This window comes from Scyliorhinus canicula, chromosome 13 (assembly GCF_902713615.1).
Source record: "Scyliorhinus canicula chromosome 13, sScyCan1.1, whole genome shotgun sequence".
Lineage (NCBI taxonomy): Eukaryota > Metazoa > Chordata > Chondrichthyes > Carcharhiniformes > Scyliorhinidae > Scyliorhinus > Scyliorhinus canicula.
Window position 1 is genome coordinate 27,856,986 of NC_052158.1, and position 26,906 is coordinate 27,883,891.

Consider the following 26,906-nt stretch of genomic DNA (forward strand, 5'->3'; position numbering starts at 1 on the left):
GTGAGTCAACTTGAGAACTAAGGGAACAGCTCCACCAGCTGGCCATTATCCGAATTGCGGACAACACTGTGGGAGAGAGGGTCTTGCCTTTTGAGGGTAATATGCAGATTAGAACAGAGGCTCTCTGAAGCAAACAACTTTTGTTCTTTAGCTAGAAATATTTTTAAGTATGTAGTGTAATTTATGAGAAAGTTCGACCTGTAGACTGGAAATAGATTGTGAACAAGGCGAAATTCTGAGTTTGAAAAACTGAGTGAGAGTGACTGTAAAAGGTTGTAGCTGTTGTGGGCAGACATCTTGTTAGCACTTTCAGGCATACTTATCTGGTAGCGGGTCAAACCATGACCGGGGACGTCGTTGGTCCAGGGCAAGGTTACCCTGTTGTACTTCTGGTGCGTTGATGCCTGCGATGTCCCCAGTTGCAGGACACTCGATTCCAAAATTTGTGGTAGTGAGGGACTGCGTTCGCGTTCTCCCCTGATTTCGATATTAAAAATGTAATGTCCTTTCACTCGGCAGTTCTATGCTGCACGATGTTTCTTCTTCCACTGCTGTGTCCACGATAGTACTTCTACTCAATGTACTGAGGTCGTCTTTCCTCCCACCAAATTTATCCTACCCATGATCGTCCTTCCTTTATTTCTCAATGGCTCTTTCTCTGCACGCTTCATTGAACTGCTGCAACTTACCCCACACATTCCACAATTATATTTCTCCCGCAACAATCCGCAGTAAAAATGTACCCTGACCCCACCCAATTCTCTCCCAGACATTTTATTTTGACCTCTGCAGATCCTACGAACCATCTTTCCTCCCACAATTTGCCCACTCGCCGGACTCCTTCCAGCACCCCGGTACCACGCTGTAAAAATAGAAATTCACATCATCAGTCAGCTATGAATTAATTTAACAGTTAGCTACACCAGCCAACCGACAAATCACCTATCAACCTCGTGAAGCTGCAACAAAAGATTAGTTGGTTGCAAGTCAAACAACATAAGCAGCAAATGTCCATCTGAGCTCAGCGATCCCACAACCAACCAATCACTTCAAAGTTCTGCACTCCTGCCACATCCAGTCCTCAATGGTGGTGGACAATTAAACATCTGACCGGGGGGGGGGGGGGAGGCTCCAGAAATATTCTCAGCCTCAAAGATGGTGGAGTCTATCTGTGCGAAAGATAATGCTGAAGTACTGGCAATAAGCTTCAGCCAGAAGTAACTAATGGATGATGATTCTCGGTCTTCTTCAGAGGTCAATATTGCCCCATTAGTGTTACAGGCCTCTTCTCTAGAACGTGCTCTGCCACTAGCCAAGCTGTTCCAGTACAGTACAATACTGTCATCTACTTGGCAATGTGGAAATTTGCCAAGTATATTCTGGAGACAAGAAACAGGAAAACTCCAACCCAGCCAATAACTGGCCCATCAATCTACCCTCCATCATCAGCAACGTGACAGGAGGAGTCATCAGCAGTGCTGTCAAGCGGCACTTACTCGGCAATAACCTGCTCACAGATGCACAGTTTGGTTCCGCCTGGGTAAGTCAGCGCTTGATCTCATTACAGCCTTATTTTAAACATGGACAAAAGCGCTGAATGCCAGAGGTGAGGTAGAGTAACTGCTCTTGACATCAATGCAGTATTGGACCCAGTATGGCAACAAGGAGCCCGAGCTAAACTTTAGTCAATTGGAATGAGGAGGAAAATACTCCACTGGTTGGAGTCACAGCTGGAGGAAAGGAAGATGGTTGTGATGGTTGGAGGTCAATCATCGCATGTCCAGGACATCACTGCAGGAGTTTCTCAGGGAAGTGTCCCAGGCTCAACCATCTTTAGCTGCTTCATCAATAGGCTGCCTTCCATCATATGGTCAGAAGTGGGGATGTTTGCGGATGACTGCACAATGGCCACTGCTCAGATATTGAAGCAATCTGTGTCCAAATGCAGCAAAACCTGGACAATATCGAGACTTGGGCTGACAAGTGGGAAGTTACATTCGCCCCACACAAGTGTCAGGCAATGACCATCTACTACAAGAGAGGATCTAACAATCGCCCCATGACATTAAACGTCATTATATCCGCTGAATCGCCAACAATCAACATCTTGGGGGTTACCATTGATCATAAACTGACCTTGACTGGCCACATGAATTCGGTGTCTATCTGGGCAGGTCAAAGGCTAGGGATACTTCTGTGTAGCTCCTACAACACTCACAAATCCCGACACCATCCTGGACAAAGCAGCCCGCTTGATTGCACCTCCTTCCACAAACATTGAAACCCTCCACCATCGAGGAACAGTGGCAGCCTTACATAACATCTACAAGATGCACTGCAGTAACTCACCATGGTTCGTTCGGCATCACCTTCCAAACCCAAGACCACTACCAATTGAAGGACAAACGCATCAGATACCTGGGAACCCCAACACTTGGAGGTTCCACTCCAAGTCACTCACCAGCCTGACGGAAATATATCGTCATTGCTTCGTTGTCCCCGGGACAAAATCCTGGAACTCCTTCCCTAACAGTACAGTGGGTATACCTACACCTCACGGACTGCAGCGGTTCAAGAAGGCAACTCACCACCACCTTCTGAAGGGCAACTAGGGGTGGGCAATAAATGCTAGCCTAGCCAGCGATGCCAACATCTCGTCAAATAATAACAGAAAACAATCTCCCTCCTCCACAGACGCGCAGTAGCAGTCTGTGTCATCTGCAAGGTGCACTTCTGGAACTCACCACATCTGCTTAGTCAGCACTTCCTAAAACCATGACCACGACCACGACCACTGGAAGGACAATACCCTCCCTAACAGCACTGTGGGAGCAACTGCACCACATGGACTGCATGGCCAAGAGGGCTGCTGGACGAGCTATTTAGGGATGAGCAATAAATGCTGGCCTGGCCAGCCCAGCCCACACATCCCATGAACGGATTTTTTAAAAATCAGCAAAGTCTTGGCAATTGCATCGTGACGCCGCCTTGCGTTGTCAGTGGAGTGAGTCAGCTTGAGAGCAAAGGAAACAGCCCCACCCCAGCTGGCCATTATCCGGATTGCGGGCAACACTGCAGGAGGGCGGGTTATTGCCTTTTACGGGTAATATGCAGATTAGATCAGAAACTCTCTGAAGTAAATAACTTTTGTTCTTTAGCTGGAGGTATATTTAAGTATGTCGTGTAATTTATGAGAAATACCGACCTGCAGACTGGAAATAGATCGTGAACAAGGCGAAGTTCTGAGTTTGAAAACTGAGCGAGTGTGACTGTAAAAGGTAGTACCTGATGTGGGATTGCAGCCTGTAAGCATTACGTGACATTTCTGTCTGGCAGGGGTGAAACAATGATCTGGAACGGGTTTGCTAAGGCTAGCGTCGAGGTTGTACTGATGCCTGCGATGTCACCGTTTGTGGGATACTCAATTCCAAAATTTGGGGTAGTAGGGTGCGTGCCCCTCGTGATTTCTAAATGAAAACTGCAATGTCCTTTTTCTCGGCAGCTCCGTGCTACGCAATGTTTCTTCTTGCACTGCAATGTCCATGATAGTACTTCTACTCAATATACTGAGGTCGCCGTTCCTCCCACCAAATGTATCCTACCCATTATCGTCCTTCCTTCCATTGTCAATGGACAAATATTCTTTCTCTGCATGCTTCGTTGAACTGCCTGCAAATTACCCCACACCATCCACACGACATCTTCCCCCAACAATCCGCAGTAAAACTGTACCCTCACCCCAACCAATTTTCTCCCTGACATTTTATTTTGACCTCTGCAGATCCTACGAACCATCTTTCCTCCCGCAATTTGCCAATTGCCGGACTCCTTCCAGCACCCCGGTACCACGCTGTAAAAAGGCAAATTCACATCATCAGTCAGCTATTAACTAAATTAACAGCAACACCTGGCGACCGGACAAATTACGTTTCAACCTGGTGAAGCTACAACAAAGGACTCGTTAGTTGCAAGTCAAACAACATAAGCAGCAAGTGTTGGACTGAGCTGAGCGACCCCTGAACCAACCGACCACAAAGCGTGCATTGACAATGGAAGGGAGGAAAATAGTGGGTACGATAAGTATTGACAATAACCTGCAGCCAGAATTGGCTAATGGATGATCCATCTCGGTCTTCTTCAGAGGTCAATATTCCTGCAATGGTACTCCAGACCTCTGCTCTAGAACCTGCTGTGCCACTAGCCAAGCCGTTCCAGTCCATTACAATACTGTCATCTATCTGGCAATGTGGACATTTGCCCAATTATAACCTGTGCATAAAAGGCAGGACAACCCCAACTCGGCTAATTATTATCCTATCAGGCGACTCAACCTTCAGTAATGTTATGGACGGGACAAACAGTGCGATCAAGCGGCACTTCCTTAGCAATTCCCTGATTTACTGATGCACAGTTTAGATTCCTCCAGGGCCACTCAGCTCCTGACCTGATTACACCTTTGGTTGAAACATGGACAAAGCAGCTGAACTCCAGAAGCGAGGTGAGAATGACTCCCCTTGACATCGAGATGGTATTTGGTCGTGTATGGTTTCAAGGGGCCCTAGCTAAACTGGAGTCAAATGGAATCATTTGGAAAACTCTCACTGGTTAGAGTTATACCAAGTGAAAAGGAAGATGGCTGTGGATGTTGGGGGTCACTCATCACAGTCCCGGAACATGACTGCATGAGGCCCTCAGCGTTGTATTCTCGGCCCAACCATCTTCTGCTGCTGCATCAATGATCCTCCTTCCACAATAAGGTCAGTTGTGGGAATGTTCAATAATGATTGCAGGCTGTTCAGCGCCATTCACGGATACTCAGACACAGAAGCCGCCCATTTGCAAATGCAGCAAGTCCTAGGATCGTAGAATCACAGCACAGAAGCAGGCCATTGGGCCCACTTATTCATGCCAACATGAAGACACCCGGGTGCCATTCTTACTGCACCCAATCCCTAGCCCTGTTGCTTAGAGCACTATATCTGCAGATCCAGGTGCATTTAAAAGAGTGTAGGGTTCTGCTTCCACCATCAACTATGGCAGCGAAATACAGGCTTCACTACTCTCTGTGTAAAACGTTTTTTCTCACATCCCATCTACACATTCTACCACTCATCTTGAATCTCTATCCCCGGGTTCGAGAATTCTCCACCAAAGGAAACAGTTTTATCCTGCTCAACCAATCTCGCCCCCTCATAATTCTGTACCCCTCAATTAAGTCACCCTCAGCCTTCTTTGTTCCAAGGAAATGACCTCAACCTATCCAATCTCTCCTCGTAGCCATACTGTTCGAGCCCTTGTAACATTCCAACAACATTCTTGTAAAAGGCTATCTGCAGTGCTGATCTTACCATTATGCCGATGGTATGCTTTATTTTTCTGTTTGGTCTTCTCCAGTATTCCTCGAGACAACCAGGCGGCAGCACCAGTTTTATTTTTGGCGGGGACATGTCTACATTGTACATTTATGATCCCTCCGTTCAGTGCTTCCCACTGGGCTTCAACAGATTTATCCTCCAGCAATGCTCGTGAGTGAACGTCTGCCATCCCGTTTCGTTTCTATTCAAGTTGTCTTCCTCCACGCAAGTGCAAGGCAATGACAATCTTCAATAAGAGAGAATCTAACCATCGACCCCCCCAAACATTCAACTGCATTACCATCACTGAATCCCCCACCCTCAACATTTTGGGGTTCCAACATCCACTGACAAGTAACTGCACAAGACTAGCCATATAAATAATGTGGTTTCAAGAGCAGGGCACGGTGGCACTGCTGCCTCATAGCACCCGGGATCCTGTTTCAATTCTGGCTTTCGGTGACTGCCTGTATACAGTTTGCACTTCCTCCCACTGTCTCCTGTTTCCTCTCACAGTCCAATGATATGCAGGTAAGGTGGATTGTCTCTTAGTGTCCAAACAAGTGTAGGTTAGGGGGGATAGGTCGGAGGAGTGGACGTGGTGCGACCAGGGGTCGCTACGGTTCAATTGCCCAAATGGCCTCTTCTTTCGCTGTACAAATGTTATGGTTCTATGGGCCTAAGAGCAGGTCAGAGGCTAGAAAGCCTGCGGCGACTAACTCACTTCCTGACTCCCTAATGCCTGTCCATTTCAAGTCTGGAATATGACGGAACACTCCCCGCTTGCCTGGATGAGTGCTGATCCAGCACCGGTTAAAAGCTCAACTCCATCCAGAAGAAAGCAGCCTCTTCTATTGGCATCCTTTCCACAAACATTCACACCCTCCATCACCGATGCACAGCAGCAACAGTGTGTGTCATCTACAAGGTGCACTGCAGGAATTCACCACATCTGCTTGGGCAGCACATTCTAAACCCACGACCACAATGGCAGCAGATACATGGGAACACCGCCACCTGGAAATTCCCCTCCAAGTCACCCACCATCCTGACTTGGAAATATATCCTTCACTGTCGCTGGGTCAATATCTTGGATTCCCTGTGGGAGCAACTGCAACACATGGACTACCGTGATTCAAGAGGGCTGTCCGACAGCTATTTAGGGATGAGCAATAAATACTGGCCTTGCCAGCCACTCCCACACATCCCATGAACGGATTGTTTTGAAATCAGCAATGTGTTGGCAGATGCATCGTGACTCCCCCTTGTCTTGTCAGTGGAGTGAGTCAGCGTGAGAGCTAAGGGAACAGCCCCACCAGCTGGCGATTATCCGAATTCCGGACAACCCTGTCGGAGGACGGTTCGTTGCCTTTTCAGGGTAGCATGCAAATTAAAACAGAGACTCTCCGAAGTAAACAACGTTTGTTCTGTAGCTAGAGGGATGTTCAAGTATGGGATGCAATACCTGAGAAATAACTACCTGTGGAATGGAAGCAGAATGTGAACAGGGCGAGGTTCTGAGTTTGAAAACTGAGGTAGTGTGACTGTGAAAGGTAGTAGCTGATGTGGGAGGGGAGGGTTGAGCATGCTCAGGCATTCTTAACCGGCAGGCGTGAAACCCTGATCGAGAAGGTGGTTCACTCCAGGACGAGGCTTGTCAATTGCCCTTTGGGTTTGCTGGCGCCTGCGGTGATCCCGAACGTGGGATCATCGATCGCAGAATTCGTGGTTGCCGGGGATTGCATTCGCGCTCTCCCCGATTAAACGCTACCCCCCAAACCTTCCGCAACTATATCATGCCCCCCAATCATCCGCCATGACTATGTACCTTCACCCAACCTTTCCCTGACATGCTAATTAGTGGTTGAAAGTTCCACCACCCATTTTCCCTCCCGCAAATGCGCCGCTCCCGAGACTCCTTCCTGGAATCTCGCTGCAAAAATCCCAATTCGAATCATTAGTCAGCTGTTACCTAATTTAACAATTACCAGCATGAGGCGAACAAACAAATCACGTGTCAACCTGGTGAAGCTACACGAAAGGATTAGCTGGTTGCAAGTCAAACAACAATGGGCAGCAGGGTAGCATGGTGGTTAGCATAAATGCTTCACAGCTCCAGGGTCCCAGGTTCGATTCCCGGCTGGGTCACTGTCTGTGTGGAGTCTGCACGTCCTCCCCCTGTGTGCGTGGGTTTCCTCCGGGTGCTCCGGTTTCCTCCCACAGTCCAAAGATGTGCAGGTTAGGTGGATTGGTCATGCTAAATTGCCCGTAGTGTCCTACAAAAAGTAAGGGTTGTTGGGTTATGGGTATAGGGTGGATACGTGGGTTTGAGTAGGGTGATCATGGCTTGGCACAACATTGAGGGCCGAAGGGCCTGTTCTGTGCTGTACTGTTCTATGTTCTATGTTCTAACACAAGCAGCAAGTGTTAGACTGAGCTGAGCGATCCAACAACCACCCGATCACATCAAAGCTCTGCCGTCCTGTCACATCCAGTCCTCAATGGTGGTGGACAATTAAACAGCTCACTGGCGGAGGAGTCTCCAGAAATATTCCCAGCCTCGAAGATGGTGGAGTCCAGCACATCTGTGCAAAAGATTAAACTGAAGTATTGACAATAATCTTCAGCCAGAAGTGACTAATGGATGATTCATCTCTGTCTTTTTCCGAGGTCAATATTCCTGCAATAGCACTGCAGGCCCCTGCTCTAGAACTTGCTGTAGCTAACCAAGCCGGTCCAGTACAGCACAATACTGCTATCTACCTGACAATGTGGAAACATGCCCAAGTTTATCCAAGTCCACACATCCCATGACCCGATTTTTTATAAATCAGGACAGCCTTCGCAGATGCATTGTGACGCCCCCTTCTCCAATCAGTGGAGTGAATCAGCTTGACAGCTAAGCGAACAGCCCCACCAGCTGGCGATTGTCGGAAGTGCGGACAACACAGCAAGAGTGCGGTCCATTGCCTTTTAAGGTAGCATGCAAATTTAAAAATAGAGACTCTCCGAAGCAAGCAACTTTTGTTCTTTAGCAAGAGGGATATCCAAGTATGGAGCGTAATACATGAGAAATAACGATTTGTGGAATGGAAGCAGAATGTGAACAAGGCGAGTTTCTGAGTATGAAAACCGAGTGAGTGTGACTGTACAAGGTAGTAGCTGATCTGTGACAGCAGCGTGTACAATTAAACACCTCACTGGAGGAGGAGGCTCCAGAAATATTCCCAGCGGCAAAGATGGTGGAGTCCAGCACATCTGTGCAAAAGAAATAGCTGGAATATTGGAAATAGTATTCAGCCAGAAGTGATCCGCTCAGTTTTCTTCAGAGGTCAATATTCCTGCAATAGTACTCCAGACCTCTGCTCTAGAACCTGCTGTGCCACTAGCCAAGCCGTTCCAGTCCATTATAATAATGTCATCTACCTGCCAATGTGGGAACTGGCCCAAGTATATCCTGCGCGCAAAAGGCACCTCGGCTAATTATCACCCCATCAGTGTATTCTCACCCCATCAGTAATGTGATGGATGGGGCAAATAGTGCGATCAAGCGCCACTTCCTCAGCAATTCCCTGATTTGCTGATGCTCAGTTTCATTCCTCCAGGGTCACTCAGCTCCTGACCTGATTACACCTTGGGTTCAAACATGAACAAAACAGCTAAACTCCAGAAGCGAGGTGAGAATGACTCCCCTTGAAAATGAAATAGTATTTGGTCGTGTATGGTTCAAAGGGGCACGAGCTAAACTGGAGTCAATGGGAATCATGGGGGAAACTCTCACTGGTTCGCGTTATAACAAGTGAAAAGGAAGATGGCTGTGGTTGTTGGGGGTCACTCATCACAGTCCTGGAACATGACTGCATGAGGCCCTCAGTGTGGTATCCTCGGCCCAACCATCTTCTGCTGCTGCATCAATGACCCTCCTTCCACAATTAGATCAGTTGTGGGAATGTTCAATAATGATTGCACGCTGTTCAGCGCCATTCACGGATACCCAGACACTGAAGCAGTCCACTTGCAAATGCAGCAAGTCCTAGAACCATAGAATCACAGAAGGAGGCTATTCTGCCCACTTATTCATGCCAGCATGAGGACACCTAGGTACCATTCGTACTGCACCCAATCCATATCCGTGTAGCTTAGAGCACTATATGCGCAGATCTAGGTACATTTCAAAGAGTGTAGGTTTCTCCTTCCACCATCAAATATGGCAGCGAATTGCAGGCTCCACTACCCTCTGTGTAAAAGCGTTTTTCCTCACATCGCCTCTGGACATTCTGCCACTCATCTTGAATCTCTATCCCCTGATTTTGGAATTCTCCACCAAAGGAAACAGTTTTATCCTGTCCAACCAATCACGCCCCCTCATAATTCTGGACCCCTCAATTAAGTCACCCCTCAGCCTTCTTTGTTCCGAGGAAATGACCTCAACCTATCCAATCTCTCCTCGTAGCCATACTGTTCGAGCCCTTGTAACATTCCAGCAACATTCTTGTAAAAGACCATCTGCAGTACTGATCTTACCATAATGCCGATTAAATTGTTTATTTTTCTGTTTGATCTTCTCCTGTATTCCTCTAGACAACCAGGCGGCAGCAACAGTCTTTATTTTTGCGGGGACATGTCTACATTGTACATTTATGATCTCTCCGTTCTGTGCTTCCCACTGGGCTTCCACAGATTTATCCTCCAGCATTGCTCGAGAGTGGACCTCTGCCATCCCTTTTCATTTCTACTCAATTTGCCTGCTCCAGTACAAAATTAGTGCTCCTGCTTTACCTCTGACCTTTTCCATGACAATACTGAATCTAACTGAATTATGATCACTATCCCCGGTATGGTCACCAAATGTCACTTCACCCATTTGCTCATCTTCGTTCTCCATGACGATGTCAAGAATTGCATCTCCTCCGGTGGTTTACTCATCAATTCGGTGGAAAATAATTTATTGGACTCTATTGGACTGCATAAATTTCTCTCCCTCAGTCCCCCTTATACTGATTGGAATATAGCCAGACTTGTGCTGACAACTGGCAAGTAACATTGGCGCCACGCAAGTGCAAGGCAAAGACAATCTTCAATAAGAGAGAATCTAACCATCGACCCCCAACATTCAACTGCATTACCATCACTGAATCCCCCACCCTCAACATTTTGGGGTTCCAGCATCCATTGGCAAGTAACTGCACAAGACTAGCCATATAAATAATGTGGCGACAAGAGCAGGGCACGGTGGCACTGCTGCCTCATAGCACCCGGGATCCCATTTTAATTCTGGCTTTCGGGGAGTGCCTGTATAGAGTTTGCACTTTCTCCCTGTGTCTCCTGTTTCCTCTCACAGTCCAATAATATGCAGGTTAGGTGGATTGACCCTTAGTGTCCAAGCAACTGTAGGTTAGGGGGGATAGGTCGGAGGAGTGGACATGGTGCTTTTTCCAAGGGTCGCTACTGTTCAATTGCCCAAATGGCCTCTTCTTTCGCTGTACGAATGTTATGGTTCTATGGGCCTAAGAGCAGTTCAGAGGCTAGAAAGCATGCGGCAACTAACTCACTTCCTGACTCCCTATTGCCTATCCACCACAAGTCTGGAATATGATGGAACACTCCCCGCTTGCCTGGATGAGTGCAGATCCAGCACCGGTCAAAAGCTCAACTCCCTCCAGAAGAAAGCAGCCTCTTCTATTGGCATCCTTTCCACAAACATTCACACCATCCATCACCGATGCACAGCAGCAACAGTATGTGTCATCTACAAGGTGCACTGCAGGAATTCACCACATCTGCTTAAGCAGCACCTTCTAAACCCACGACCACAATGGCAGCAGATACATGGGAACACCACCACCTGGAAATTCTCCTCCAAGTTACCCACCATCCTGATTTGGAAATATATCCTTCACTGTCGCTGGGTCAATATCTTGGAATTCCCTGTGGGAGCAACTGCAAAACATGGACTACCGTGATTCAGGAAGGCTGTCCGACAGCTATTTAGGTTTGAGCAATAAATGCTGGCCTTGCCAGCCAAGCCCACACATCCCATGAACGGATTGTTTTGAAAGCAGCAATGTGTTGGCAGATGCATCGTGACTCCCCCTTGTCTTGTCAGTGGAGTGAGTCAGCGTGAGAGCTAAGGGAACAGCCCCACCAGCTGGCGATTATCCGAATTCCGGACAACCCTGCAGGAGGATGGTTCATTGCCTTTTAAGGATAGCATGCAAATTAAAACAGAGACTCTCCGAAGTAAAGAACGTTTGTTCTGTAGCTAGAGGGATATGTAAGTATGGAATGTAATACATGAGAAATAACGACCTGTGGAATGGAAGCAGAATGTAAACAAGGCGAGGTTCTGAGTTTGCAAACTGAGTGAGTGTGACTGTAAAAGGTAGTAGATGATGTGGGATGGGAGGGTGTGAGACAACACAGGCATACTTACCTAGCAGGGGTGATACCATGATCAAGAAGGTGGTTCACCCAGGATGAGGCTTGCCCATTGCACTTTGGGTTTGCTGGCGCCTGCGATGTCCCCAAATGTGGGATCATCGACTGCAGAATTTGTGGTAGTGGGGGACTGCGTTCGCGCTCTCCCCTGACTAAAAATCCAAAAGTAGAAGAATGCTAACCTCACACCTTCCACAACTACATCTTGACCTGAGCCATCTGCCATGTATATGTACCCTCACCCAACCTCTCCCTGACATTCTGTTTAGTGGTTGAATATTCCACCACCCATTTTTCCTCCAGCAAATGTGCTGCTCCCCAGACTCCTTCCTGGAATCTCGCTGCAAAAATCCCAATTCAAATAATTAGTCAGCTGTTACCTAATTTAACAATTGCCAGCGTAAGGCAAACAAACAAATCACGTGCCAACCTGGTGAAGCTACAACAAACGATTAGTTAGTTACAAGTCAAACAACATAAGCTGTAAGTGTTAGACTGAGCTGAGCGATCCCACGACCAACCGATCACATCAAAGCTCTGCAGTCCTGCCACATCAAGTCCTCAATGGTGGTGGACAATTAAACAGCTCACTGAAATGAAATGAAAATGAATATCGCTTATTGTCACGAGTAGGCTTCAATGAAGTCACTGTGAAAAGCCCCAAGTCGCCACACTCCCGCACCTGTCCGGGGAGGCTGGTAAGGGAATCTAACCGTGCTGCTGGCCTGCCTTGGTCTGCTTTAAAAGCCAGCGATTTAGCCCAGTGAGCTAAACCAGCCGCTATCGCTTATTGTCACAACTAGGCTTCAAAGAAGTTACTGTGAAAAGCCCCTTGTCGCCACATTTCGGCGCCTGTTCGGGGAGGCTGGTACGGGAATTGAACCCACGCTGCTGGCCTGCCTTGGTCTGCTTTCAAAGCCAGCGATTTAGCCCACTGTGCTAAACTGGCGGAGGCGCCTCCAGAAATATTCCCAGCCTCAAAGATTGTCGAGTCCAGCACATCTGAGCAAACGATAACACTGAAGTATTATTCATCATTCTGAAAATAATTTTCAGCCAGAAGTGACTAATGGATGATTAATCTTGGTCTTCAGAGGTCAATATTCCTGCAATAGCCCTGCAGGCCTCTGCTCTAGAACTTGCTGTAGCACTAACCAAGCCGGTCCAGTACAGCACAATACTGCTATCTACCTGGCAATGTGGAAATATGCTCAAGTTTATCCAAGTCCACACATCCCATCACCCGATTTTTTATAAATCAGGAGTTTCTTCGCAGATGCATTGTGACGCCCCCTTGTCTTATCAGTGGAGTGAGTCAGCCTGACAGCTAAGCGAACAGCCCCACCAGCTGGCGATGGTCGGAAGTGCGGACAACACAGCAAGAGTGCGGTCCATTGCCTTTGAAGGTAGCCTGCAAATTAAAAACAGAGACTCTCTGAAGCAAGCAACTTTTGTTCTTTAGCTAGAGGGATATCCAAGTATGGAGCGTAATACTTGAGAAATAACGACCTGTGGAATGGAAGCAGAATGTGAACAAGGCGAGTTTCTGAGTAGGAAAACTCAGGTAGTGTGACTGTAAAAGGTAGTAGCTGATCTGTGATAGCAGCATGTAAGCATTTTCCAATATGCTAATGTGGCAGTGGTGATACCATCGTCAAGCAGGTGGCTTATTAACGTTGGTTGTGCTGAAGCCTGCCATGCCTCAAATGCGGGTTATCAGCTGCAAAATGTTTCGTAGTGAGCGGCTGTCTTTGCGCTCTACTCTGGTTCTGAAATCAAAAGTCGAATATATTCTGCCGCTATAGCTGATTGCTGCTAAATGTTTGTTAATGCTCTGAATTGTCCATGATTGCACTTCTAGTCTATGTACTCGAGTCATTTTCCTCCCAGCAAATATATCGTACCTATTATTGTCCCCCCTTCCGTTGTCAAACAACAAATAATATTTCTCTGCACACTTCATTGAACTTCCTGCAAATTACCCCACACCTTCCACAACTACATTTCCTCCCCAGCAATCCGCAGTAAAAATGTACCCTCACCCCACCCAATCCTCTCCCTGACATTTTATTTTGACCTCTGTAAATCCCACGAACCATCTTTCCTCCCACAATTTCCCCACTCCCTGGAGTCCTTCCTGCACCCCGTACCAGGCTGCAAAAATGTATATCACCAGTCAGCTATTAACTAATTTAACAGTCGTCAATGATGGTGGACAATTAAACAACTCACTGGAGGAGGAGGCTCCAGAAATATTCCCAGTGGCAAAGATGGTGGAATCCAGCACATCTGTGCAAAAGAAAAAGCTGAAATATTGGAAATAATATTCCGCCAGATTTCATCCGCTCGGTTTTCTTCAGAGGTCAATATTCCTGCAATAGTACTCCAGACCTCTGTTCTAGAACCTGCTGTGCCACTAGCCAAGCCGTTCCAGTACATTACAATACTGTCATCTATCTGGCAATGTGGAAATTTGCCCAAGTATATCCTGTGCGCTAAAGGCAAGACAACCCCAACTCGGATAATTATCACCCCATCAGTGTGCTCTGAACCATCAGTAATGTGATGGACGGGGCAAACAGTGCGATCAAGCGCCACTTCCTTAGCAATTCCCTGATTTACTGATGCACAGTTTGGATTCCTCCAGGGTCACTCAGCTCCTGACCTGATTAAACCTTTGGTTCAAACATGGACAATGCAGCTGAACTCCAGAAGCGAGGTGAGAATGACTCCCCTTGACATTGAGATAGTATTTGGTCGTGTATGGTTTCAATGAGCGCTAGCAAAACTGGAGTAAATGGGAATCATGGGGGAAACTCTCACTGGTTAGAGTTATAACAAGTGAAAAGGAAGATGGCTGTGGTTGGAGGTCATCACAGTCCTGGAACATGATTGCATGAGGCCCTCAGCGTAGTATCCTCGGCCCAACCATCTTCTGCTGCTGCATCAATTACCCTCCTTCCAAAATAAGGTCAGTTGTGGGAATGTTCAATAATGATTGCAAACTGTTCAGCGCCATTCACGGATACTCAGACACTGAAGCAGTCCACTTGCGAATGCAGCAAGTCCTAGAATCGTAGAATCACAGCACACAAGGAGGCCATTCGGCCCACTTATTCATGCCAGCATGAGGACACCTAGGTGCCATTCGTACTGCACCCAATCCATAGCCGTGTAGCTCATAGCACTATATGTGCAGATCCAGGTACATTTAGAAGAGTGTAGGTTTCCGCTTACACCATCAACTATGGCAGCTAATTGCAGGCTCCACTGCCCTTTGTAAAAACGTTTTTTCTCACATCGCCTCTGGACATTCTACCACTCATCTTGAATCTCTATCCCCTTGTTCTAGAATCCTCCACCAAAGGAAACAGTTTTATCCTGTCCACCCAATCACGCCCCCTCATAATTCTGGACCCCTCAATTAAGTCACCCCTCAGCCTTCTTTGTTCCGAGGAAGTGACCTCAACCTATCCAATCTCTCCTCGTAGCCATACTGTTCGAGCCGTGGCAACATTCTTGTAAAATACCATCTGCAGTTCTGATCTTACCATTATGCCGATCATTTGCTTTATTTCTCTGTTTGATCTTCTCCTGTATTCCTCTGGACAACCAGGCGGCAGCACCAGTCTTATTTTTGCGGGGACATGTCTACATTGTACATTTATGATCTCTCCGTTCTGTGCCTCCCACTGGGCTTCCACAGATTTATCCTCCAGCAATGCTCGAGAGTGGACCTCTGCCATCCTTTTTCATTTCTATTCAATTTGCCTTGCTCCAGTACAAAATTAGTGCTCCTGCTTTATCTCTGGCCTTTTCCATGACAATACTGAATCTAACTGAATTGTGATCACTATCCCAGGTATGGTCACCAAATGTCACTTCATCCACTTGCTCATCTTCGTTCCCCATGACTATGTTGAATTGCATCTCCTCCGGTGGGTAACGCATCAATTGGATGGAAAATAATTTATTGAATTCTGCGTGTATTTCTCTCCCTCAGTCCGCCTTATGCTGCTTGGAAAATAGCCAGGCTTGTGCTGACACCTGGCAAGTAACATTGGCGCCACGCAAGTGCAAAGCAAAGACAATCTTCAATAAGAGAGAATCTAACCATCGACCCCCAAAATTCAACTGCATTACCATCACTCAATTCCCCACCCTCAAAATTTTGGGGTGCCAACATCCATTGACAAGTAACTGCACAAGACTAGCCATATAAATGATGTGACTTCAAGAGCAGGACAAAGTGGCACTGCTGCTTCATAGCATCAGGGATCCCGATTCAATGCTGGCTTTCGGGGAGTGCCTGTATAGAGTTTGCACTTTCTCCCTGGGTCTCCAGTTTCCTCTCACAGTCCAATCATATGCAGGTAAGGTGGATTGTCCCTTAGTGTCCAAGGAAGTGTAGGTTAGGGGGATAGGTCGGAGGCGTGGACCAGGTTTGAAAGGGTCGCTACGACTCGATGGCCCAAAAGGCCGCTTCTTTCACTGTATGAATGTTATGGTTCTATGGGCCTTAGAGCAGGTCAGAGGCTGTGGCGGCTAACTCACTTCCTGACTCCCTAATGCCTGCCCATTTCAAGTCTGGAATATGACGGAACACTCCCCGCTTGCCTGGATGAGTGCAGATCCCGCACCGGTCAAAAGTTCAACTCCATCCAGAAGAAAGCAGCCTCTTCTATTGGCATCCATCCCACAAACATTCACACCATCCATCACCGATGCACAGCAGCAACAGTGTGTGTCATCTACAAGGTGAACTGCAGGGACTCACCACATCTGGCTGGGCAGCACCTTCTAAACCCACGACCACAATAACAGCAGATACATGGGAACACCACCACCTGGAAATTCTCCTCCAAGTCACCCACCATCCTGACTTGGAAATATATCCTTCACTGTCGTTGGGTCAATATCTTGGAATTCCCTGTGGGACCAACTGCAAAACATGGACTACCGTGACTCAAGAGGGTTTTCCGACTGCTATTTAGGGATGAGCAATAAATACTGGCCTTGCCAGCCAAGCCCACACATCCCATGAACGGATTGTTTTGAAATCAGCAATGTGTTGGCAGATGCATCGTGACTCCCCCTTGTCTTGTCAGTGGAGTTAGTCAGCTTGAGAGCTAAGGGAACAGCCCCACCAGCTGGCGATTATCCGAATTCCGGACAACCCTGTAGGAGGACGGTTCATTGCCTTTTCAGGATAGCATGCAAATTAAAACAGAGACTCTCCGAAGTAAAGAACGTTTGTTCTGTAGCTAGAGGGATATGTAAGCATGGAATGTAATACATGAGAAATAACGACCTGTGGAATGGAAGCAGAATGTGAACAAGGCGAGGTTCTGAGTTTGCAAACTGAGTGAGTGTGACTGTAAAGGGTAGTAGATGATGTGGGATGGGAGGGTGTGAGAACACGCAGGCATACTTACCTAGCAGGGGTGATACCATGATCAAGAAGGTGGTTCACCCAGGATGAGGCTTGCCCATTGCACTTTGGGTTTGCTGACGCCTGCGATGTCCCCAAATGTGGGATCATCGACTGCAGAATTTGTGGTAGTGGGGGACTGCGTTCGCGCTCTCCCCTGATTTACAAATCAAAAATAGAACGGCCTTCGCCGCAACAGCTGAATGCTGAACAATGTTTTTTCTTGCTATGTATTATCCACGATGGTACTTCAAGTCTATCTGCTCAGGTTGTCTTCCCTCACACCAAATATATGGTGTGAGGGGCAGCAGGGTAGCATGGTGGTTAGCATAAATGCTTCACAGCTCCAGGGTCCCAGGTTCGATTCCCGGCTGGGTCACTGTCTGTGTGGAGTCTGCACGTCCTCCCCCTGTGTGCGTGGGTTTCCTCCGGGTGCTCCGGTTTCCTCCCACAGTCCAAAGATGTGCGGGTTAGGTGGATTGGTCATACTAAATTGCCCGTAGTGTCCTAATAAAAGTAGGGTTAAGGGGGAGGTTGTTGGGTTACGGGTATAGGGTGGATACGTGGGTTTGAGTAGGGTGATCATGGCTCGGCACAACATTGAGGGGCGAAGGGCCTGTTCTGTGCTGTACTGTTCTATGTTCTACATCGCACCCATTATTGTCCACCCTTCCGTTCTCCATCAACAAATATTCTTTATCTGCGCGCTTTATTAAACTGCCTGAAAATTACCCCACACCTTCCACAACTGCATTTTGCCCCCAACCATCCACCATGAATATGTACCCTCACCCAACCTCTCCCTGTCAGAAGTCTTACACCAGGTTAAAGTCCAACAGGTTTGTTTCAAACAAGAGCTTTCCGAGCACTGTTCCTTCCTCAGGTGAAGGAAGGGGCAGTGCTCCGAAAGGGCATGTTTGAAACAAACCTGTTGGACTTTAACCTGGTGTTGTAAGACTTCTTACTGTGCAACCTCTCCCTGACATGTTATTTAGTGGTTGAAAATTCCACCACCCATTTTCCCTCCCGCAAATGCGCCGCTCCCCAGACTCCTTCCTGGAATCTCGCTGCAAAAATCCCAATTCGCATCATTAGTCAGCTGTTCCCTAATTTAACAATTACCAGCATAAGGAAACAAACAAATCACGTGTCAACCTGGTGAAGCTACAACAAACGATTAGGTAGTTACAAGTCAAACAACATAAGCAGCAAGTGTTGGACTGAGCTGAGCGACCCCACAACCAACCGATCACATAAAAGCTCTGCAGTCCTGCCACATCCAGTCCTCAATGGTTGTGGACAATTAAACAGATCACTGGAGGATGAGTCTCCAGAAATATTCCCAGCCTCAAAGATGGTGGAGTCCAGCACATCTGTGCAAAAGATAAAACTGAAGTATTGACAATAATCTTCATCCAGAGGTGACTAATGGATGATTAATCTCGGTCTTCAGAGGTCAATATTCCTGCAATAGCACTGCAGGCCTCTGCTCTAGAACTTGCTGTAGCACTAACCAAGCCGGTCCAGTACAGCACAATACTGCTATCTACCTGGCCATGTGGAAACATGCCCAAGTTTATCCAAGTCCACACATCCCATGACCGGATTTTTTTATAAATCAGGACAGTCTTCGCAGATGCATTGTGACTCCCCCTTCTCCAATCAGTGGAGTGAGTCAGCTTGACAGCTAAGCGAACAGCCCCACCAGCTGGCGATTGTCGGAAGTGCTGACAACACAGCAAGAGTGCGGTCAATTGCCTTTTCAGGTAGCATGCAAATTAACAAACAGAGACTCTCCGAAGCAAGCAACTTTTGTTCTTTAGCTAGAGGGATATCCAAGTATGGAGCGTAATACATGAGAAATAACGACCTTTGGAATGGAAAGATTGTGGACAAGGGGAGTTTCTGCGTATGAAAACTGAATGAGCTTGACTGTAAAAGGTAGTAGCTGATGTGTGATAGCAGCGTGTGTGTTGTTTCTGCCATACTTACCTGGCAGTGGCGAAACCATTATCAAACAGCTGGTAAGTTCAGACCGAGGCTAGTTTATTAGCGTTGGTTGTGCTGAAGCCTGCCATGCCCAAATGCGGGTTAATCAACTGCAAAATGTTTAGTAGCGAGGGACTGTTTTCACGCTGTGTCCTGGTTCTTAAATCACAAGTTGAACATTTCCACAACAGCTGAATGCTGCTAGATGTTTGTTAATGCTCTGAGTTCTCCATGATCGCACTTCTAGTCTATGTACTCGGGTCATCTTATCCCAGCAAATATATCGTACCTATTATTGTCCTCCCTCCCGTTGTCAATCAACAAATAATCTTTCTCTGCACGCTTTATTGAACTGCCTGCAAATTAGCCCACACCTGGTTTAGTACAGTGGGTTAAACAGGCGTTTAACACAGTGGGTTAAACACCTGGCTTGTAATGCAGAACAAGCCCAGCAGCGCGTGTTCAATTCCCGTACCGGCCTCCCCGAACAGGCACTCGAATGTGGCGAGTAGGGGCTTTTCACAGTAACTTCATTGAAGCCGTCTTATGACAATATGCAAATATCCACAACTACATTCCCCCCCCCCCAACAATCCGCAGTAAAAATGTACGCTCACCCCACCCAATTCTCTCCCTGTCATTTTATTTTGACCTCTGCAAATCCCACAAACCATCCTTCCTCCCACAATTTGCCCAATCGCCGGACACCTTCCAACATCCCGGTACCATGCTGCAAAAGTACAAATTCATCTCATCAGTCAGCTATTAATTAATTTCATAGCTATTGAATAAACTTGGCTTGTTCTCAGTGGAACAACGGAGGTTGAGGGACGACCTGATAAGGTCTACAAAATTATGAGGGGCATAGACAGAATGGATAGTCAGAGTAGAGGGGCCAATTACTAGGGGGCATATGTTTAAGGTGCGAGGGGCAAGGTTTAGAGGAGATCAACGAGGCAATTTTTTTACACAGAGGGTAGTGGGTGCCTGGAACTCGCTGCTGGAGGAGGTGGTGGAAGCAGGGACGATAGTGACGTTTAAGGGACATCTGGACAAATATATGAATAGGATGGGAATAGAGTGATAGGACTCAGAAAGTGTAGAAGACTTTAGTTTAGATGGTCGGCACAGGCTCGGAGGGCCAAAGGGCCTGTTCCTGTGCTGTACTTTTCTTTGTTCTTAAGAATCGTCAATGGTGGTGGACAATTAAACAACTTACTGGAGGAGGAAACTCCAGAAATATTCCCAGCGGCAAAGATGGTGGAGTCCAGCACATCTGTGCAAAAGAAAAAGCTGAAATATTGGAAATAGTATTCAGCCAGAAGTCATCAGCTCGGTTTTCTTCAGAGGTCAATATTCCTGCAATAGTACTCCAGACCTCTGCTCTAGAACCTGCTGTGCTAGCCAAGCCGTTCCAGTACATTACAATACTGTCATCTACCTGCCAATGCGGGAATTTCCCAAGTATATCCTGTGCGCAACAGGCAAGACAACCCCAACTCGGCTAATTATCACCCCATCAGTGTACTCTCAACCATCAGTAATGTGATGGAAGGGGTCATCAACAGTGCTATCAAGCGGCACTTTCTTCGCAATTACCTGATTTACTGATGCTCAGTTTGGGTTCCTTCCTCCAGGATCACTCAGATCCTGGCCTCATCACACCTTTCGTTCAAACAAGGACAAAACAGCTGAACCCCAGAAGATGAGAGTAACTCCCCTTGACATCGAGGTAGTATTTGGTCGTGTATGGTACCAACGAGCCCTAGAAAAACTGGAGACAATGGGAATCATGGGATAAACTCTCACTGGTTAGAGTCATACCAAGTGAAAAGGAAGATGGCTGTGGTTGTTGGGGGTCACTCATCACAGTCCTGGAACATGACTGCATGAGGCCCTCAATGTAGTATCCTCGGCCCAACCATCTTCTGCTGCTGCATCAATGACCCTCCTCCCACAATACGATCAGTTGTGGGAATGTTCAATAATGATTGCAGGCTGTTCAGCGCCATTCACGGATACTCAGACACTGAAGCAGTCCACTTGCAAATGCAGCAAGTCCTAGGATCGTAGAATCATAGAAAAGTTACAGAAGAAGGCCATTCGGCCAACTTTTTTTTTAACAGTACAGCACAGAACAGGCCCTTCGGCCCTCAATGTTGTGCCGAGCCATGATCACCCTACTCAAACCCACGTATCCACCCTATACCCGTAACCCAACAACCCCCCCTTAACCTTACTTTTATTAGGACACTACGGGCAATTTAGCATCGCCAATCCACCTAACCCGCACATCTTTGGACTGTGGGAGGAAACCGGAGCACCCAGAGGAAACCCACGCACACAGGGGGAGGACGTGTAGACTCCACACAGACAGTGACCCAGCCGGGAATCGAACCTGGGACCCTGGAGCTGTGAAGCATTTATGCTAACCACCATGCTACCCTGCTGCCCCTTATCCATGCCAGCTTGAGGACACCAAGGTGCCGTTTCTAATCCCATCTTCCTGCACCGAATCTATAGCCCTGTAGCTTAGATCACTCTATGTGCAGATCTAGGTACCTTTAAGAGTGTGTCCAGCATCAACTATGGCAGCGAATTGCAGACTCCCACTACCCTCTGTGTAAAAACGTTTTCCCTCACGTCCCCTCAACACATCCTGCCACTCATCTTAAATCTTTATCATCTGGTCCTAGATATTTTATCCTGTCCAACCAATCTCTCCCCTTCATAGTTCCGTACACCTCAATTAAGTCACCCCTCAGCCTTCTTTCTTCCAAGGAAAATAACCCCAACCTATCCAATCTCTCCTGGTAGCCATACCTTTCCTGCCCTGGCAACATTCTCGTAAACCTCCTCTGCACTTTCTCCAAAGCAACAACATCCTTCCTGTAATGTGGCGACCAGGAACTGCAAATAATATCCCAGTTGTGACCTTCCCAGTGTTTTATACAATTCTAACATTATATCCTTATTTTAAAATTCTATATCTCTGCCAATGAAGGAGGGCCTTCCATATGCTTCCTTCACAATCTTGTCTACTTGAACTGCTGCCTTTCGGGATCTCTGTATCTGCAGACCAAGATCTCTCACTTCATATACCTCTCTTAGTATATTCCTATTTATTGTGTACTCCCTACAACTGTTTGACCTCCGCAAATGCATGACCGCACAGTTCTCTGTGTTAAATTCCATCTTCATTGCCAAGTCCACCAATCCACCTATAACATTCTGGAGATTATAGCTCTCCTCAAAACTGTCCACCACTTAGCCAACCTTTGTGTCGTGTGCAAATTTCCCAATCGTGTTACAAACATTCACGTCCAAATCATTAATATATAACACAAACAGTAAAGGTGATAACACCGAGCCCTGTGGAACACAAGTTGAAATAATGTTCGAAAGAATAAAGAGCAAAGAAAAGTACAGCACAGGAACAGGCCCATCGGCCCTCCAAGCCTGTGCCAACCATGCTGCCCATCTAAACTAAAATCCTCTGCACTTCCGGCGTCCGTATCCGTCTATTCCCATCCTATTCATGTATTTGTCAAGATGCCCCTTAAACGTCACTATCATCCCTGCTTCCACCACCTCCTCCAGAAGCGAGTTCCAGGCACCCACTACCCTCTGTGTAAAAAACTGGCCTCGTACATCTCCTTTAAACCTTACCCCTCGCACCTTAAACCTATGCCCTCTAGTAATTGACCCCTCTGCACTGGGAAGAAGCCTCCGACTATCCACTTTGTCGATGACCCTCATAATTTTGTAGACCTTATCAGGTCGCCCCTCAACCTGCGTCGTTTCAGTGAGAACAGGCCACATTCTTTCAACCTCTCCTCATAGCTAATGCCCTCCATACCAGGCAACATCCTGGTAAATCTCTTCTGCACCCTCTCTAAAGCCTCCACATCCTTCTGGTTGTGTGGCGACCAGAATTGAACACTATACTCCAAGTGTAGCCTAACTAAGGTTCTGTACAGCTGCAACATGACTTGCCAATTTTTATACTCAATGCCCCGGCCAATGAAGGCAAGCATGCCGTATTCCTTCTTGACTACCTTCTCCACCTGTGTTGCCCCTTTCAATGGCCTGTGGACCTGTACACCTAGATCTCTGTGACTGTCAATACTCTTGAGGATTCTACCATTCATTGTATATTCCCTACCTGCATTAGACCTTCCAAAATGCATTACGTCACATTTGTCCGGATTAAACTCCATCTGCCATCTCTCCACCCAAGTCTCCAAACGATCTAAATCCTGCTGTATCCTCTGACAGTCCTCATCGCTATCCGCAATTCCACCAACCTTTGTGCCGTCTGCAAACTTTATAATCCAATTGCAAGAACAGCCATCGACCAGTACCTTTTTGTTTCCTGTTTTACCATGTTTGCTGCAATGCCCAAAGACCACAAATAGCTTTTAAATTGAACAACGCTATACATTTATTAACACTACTTAATTGGATTTGACACTTACTCCTATATAATATACAGTGGATAATAAACATATGATCTACACTCATATACTATTAATCTCTACACTATTACATTAACTATAATCTGCTCTCACTCACACTACCTTTTCTTCAGTCTGTACTCTAGATTTCTCCTCAACCTTTCACTCACAAGACTTAGCATCAATGCCTTATAATTGTACATATAGCTCCATCTAGCGGTTGTTTTAAGCATTACATTCACTCTTGCCGTTCTTTACATTTATGTCACATCCCCCTTTCTTTGAATGTTATGTTAGCGAGCTTGAATCATTTTTTTTTTTTTTTTTTTATAAATTTAGATTACCCAATTATTTTTTTCCAATTAAGGGGCAATTTAGCGTGGCCAATCCACCTACTCTGCACATTTTTGGGTTGTGGGGGCGAAACCCACGCAGACACGGGGAGAATGTGCAAACTCCACATGGACAGTGACCCAGAGCCGGGATCGAACCTGGGACCTCAGCGCCGTGAGGCGGTTGTGCTAACCACTAGGCCACCGCGCTGCCCTGAGCTTGAATCATTAACCTGTTTTTACATTCAGTTGCAAAACTGACTGTTGAGTCACTTTGGCGATGACAGATGAATAGTTATTACAGTCATTACACATTTAATCTGTTTTGTGATCTCCTCGTTCTAGTTGATCTTCTCAGTGGTTTTGTCAAAGTATGCAAGTTATCTTCCAATTTGATTTGATGCATTGGTGATAATGAAGGATGAGGAAAGTCAATGTCTTTGAAGATGGCATCCTGAGCAATAAAGTTCTGAGTTTGAGATGGAGCATGGGTTTTTATTTACAGTAATTCTCTTCTATTTCTTCTGAACATTGAACTTTGTTCCGTCTGAACTAAGTTATTTTTGCAACTGAACATAAAAACGATCTGAGTGTAACTTGTCATAAAACTTTCGCTATGTGATGCCATCCACCATCAGGATTTTGTATACGAACATAGTCTCCTTCTTTTAACTTAGATAAAGGTTTAGTGTGCTTGTCGTAGTACTCATTTTGCTTCTGTAACCTTAAGGGATTATGTATTTCTTGATGTTCCATATTTTGCACCGTGATCTCTGGTAACATGGTGCAAATTATTCTTCCCATTAACATCCGGGCAGGCCATAAACCTGATGACAATGGGGTAGCTCTGTATGTGAACAGTGCCAAAGATAAACCTTTGTTGTCATCGATTGCCTTACTGAATAGTTTTTTTACTATTCCCCTGACTTTCTCTGCTTTGCCCTTTGATTGAGGGTACAATGGGCTTGATGTGATTTAAATTATTTAATTCTGAAAATTGTGTCGACTGCCAGCTGGTGAAGCAAGGACCATTGTCAGAGACAACATGTAATGGAATGCCATGGTGAACAAAAACGGCAGCACGGTAGCATTCTGGATAGCACAATCGCTTCACAACTCCAGGGTCCCAGGTCCGATTCCGGCTTGGGTCACTGTCTGTCCGGAGTCTGCACATCCTCCCCATGTGTGCGTGGGTTTCCTCCGGGTACTCCGGTTTCCTCCCACAGTCCAAAGATGTGCAGGTTAGGTGGATTGGCCATGCTAAATTGCCCTTAGTGTCCAAAATTGCCCTTAGTGTTGGGTAGGGTTACTGGGATATGGGGATAGGGTGGAGGTGTTGACCTTGGGTAGGATGCTCTTTCCAAGAGCCGGTGCAGACTCGATGGGCCGAATGGCCTCCTTCTGCATTGTAAATTCTATATTTAAAAAAAGCACGTTTTGCTGCTCCTATTATAATAGTCAATTATGATGAGATAGTAACGACCTGAAAAGTAGAATTGATCCATACCAACTTTGATCCATGGATCGTTGATAAGACCATAAGACCTAGGATCAGAATTAGGCCACTCGGCCCATCTACGCCGCCATTCAATCATGGCTGATATTTTTCTCATCCCCATTCCCCTGCCTTCTTCACATAACCCCTGATCCCCTTATTAATCAAGAACCTATCTATCTCTGTCTTAACCCCTGATCCCCTTATTAATCAAGAACCTATCTATCTCTGTCTTAAAGACACTCAGTGATTTGGCTTCCACAACCTTCTGCAGCAAAGAGTTCCACAGATTTACCACCCTCTGTCTGAAGAAATTCCTCCTCATCTCTGTTTTAATGGATCGTCCCTTTAGTCTGGAATGGTGTCCTCTGGTTTTAGTTTTCCTACAAGTGGAAACATCCTCTCCCCATCCACTCTATCCAGGCTTTGCAGTATCCTGTAAGTTTCAATAAGATCCTCCCTCATCCTTCTAAACTCCAATGAGTACAGGCCCAGAGTTCTATCCTGTTCCTCATACGACAAGCTGTTCATTCCAGAGATCATTCTTTTGAACCTCCTCCGGGCCCTCTCCGAGGCCAGCACATCCTTCCTTAGATGTGGCGCCCAGACCTGCTGGCAATACTCCAAATAGGGTCTGACCAGAACCTTATACAGCCTCAGAAGTACATCCTTGGTCTTGTATTCTAGCCTTCTTGGCACGAATGCTAACATTGCATTTGCCTTCTTAACTGAACCTGTATGTTAGCCTTAAGGGAATCGTGAACAAGGACTCCTAAGTCCCTTTGTCCTTCTGATTTCCAAAGCATTTCCCCATTTAGAAAATAGTCTATCCCTAAATCCCTCCTTCCAAAGTGCATAACCTCACACTTTTCCACATTGTATTTCATTTGCCACTTCATTGCCCCAGATCATTATTGTATATTGTGAAAAGTTGTGGTCCCAGTACAGACCCCTGAAGCACACCACTAGTCACTGGCTGCCATCCTGAAAAAGACCTCTTTATCCCCGCTCTCTGCTTTCTGCCAGTAAGCTAACCCTCTATCCATGCCAGGATCTTACCCTTAACACCATGGGCTCTTAACTTATTTAACAATCTCCTATGCGGCACCTTGTCAAAGGCCTTCTGGAAATCTAAATAAATCACGTCCAGTGGTTCTCCTTTGTCTAACGTCCTTGTTACCTCCTCAAAGAACTCTAACAGGTTTGTCAGACATGACCTCCCTTTGATGAAGCCATGCTGACTCAGTCCTATTTTATCATGCACTTCCAAGCGCTCCGCGATCTCATCTTTAATACGGACTTGAAACTCTTAGCAATGACCAAAATCAGGCTAACCGCCCTATAATTTCCCATCTTCTTCCTTCCTCCCTTCTTAAACAGTTAGCCACTTTCCAGTCCTCTGGGACCCTT

General features: G+C 46.6%; 5 non-coding genes across 5 annotated transcripts; all 5 read left to right on the forward strand.

The window, feature by feature from the left end:
* The first annotated feature begins 315 nt into the window (after nucleotides 1-315).
* LOC119976851 lies at nucleotides 316-480 on the forward strand. The gene has a single exon (XR_005463026.1). It is a non-coding gene; the product is annotated as a U1 spliceosomal RNA (small nuclear RNA).
* Nucleotides 481-6,949: 6,469 nt separating this feature from the next.
* LOC119976848 lies at nucleotides 6,950-7,114 on the forward strand. The gene has a single exon (XR_005463024.1). It is a non-coding gene; the product is annotated as a U1 spliceosomal RNA (small nuclear RNA).
* A 4,665-nt stretch (nucleotides 7,115-11,779) lies between these two features.
* LOC119976834 lies at nucleotides 11,780-11,943 on the forward strand. The gene has a single exon (XR_005463013.1). It is a non-coding gene; the product is annotated as a U1 spliceosomal RNA (small nuclear RNA).
* A 5,276-nt stretch (nucleotides 11,944-17,219) lies between these two features.
* Nucleotides 17,220-17,383, forward strand: LOC119976830. The gene has a single exon (XR_005463010.1). It is a non-coding gene; the product is annotated as a U1 spliceosomal RNA (small nuclear RNA).
* A 1,824-nt stretch (nucleotides 17,384-19,207) lies between these two features.
* Nucleotides 19,208-19,370, forward strand: LOC119976865. Its single transcript, XR_005463032.1, has one exon. It is a non-coding gene; the product is annotated as a U1 spliceosomal RNA (small nuclear RNA).
* The last annotated feature ends 7,536 nt before the right edge of the window (nucleotides 19,371-26,906 follow it).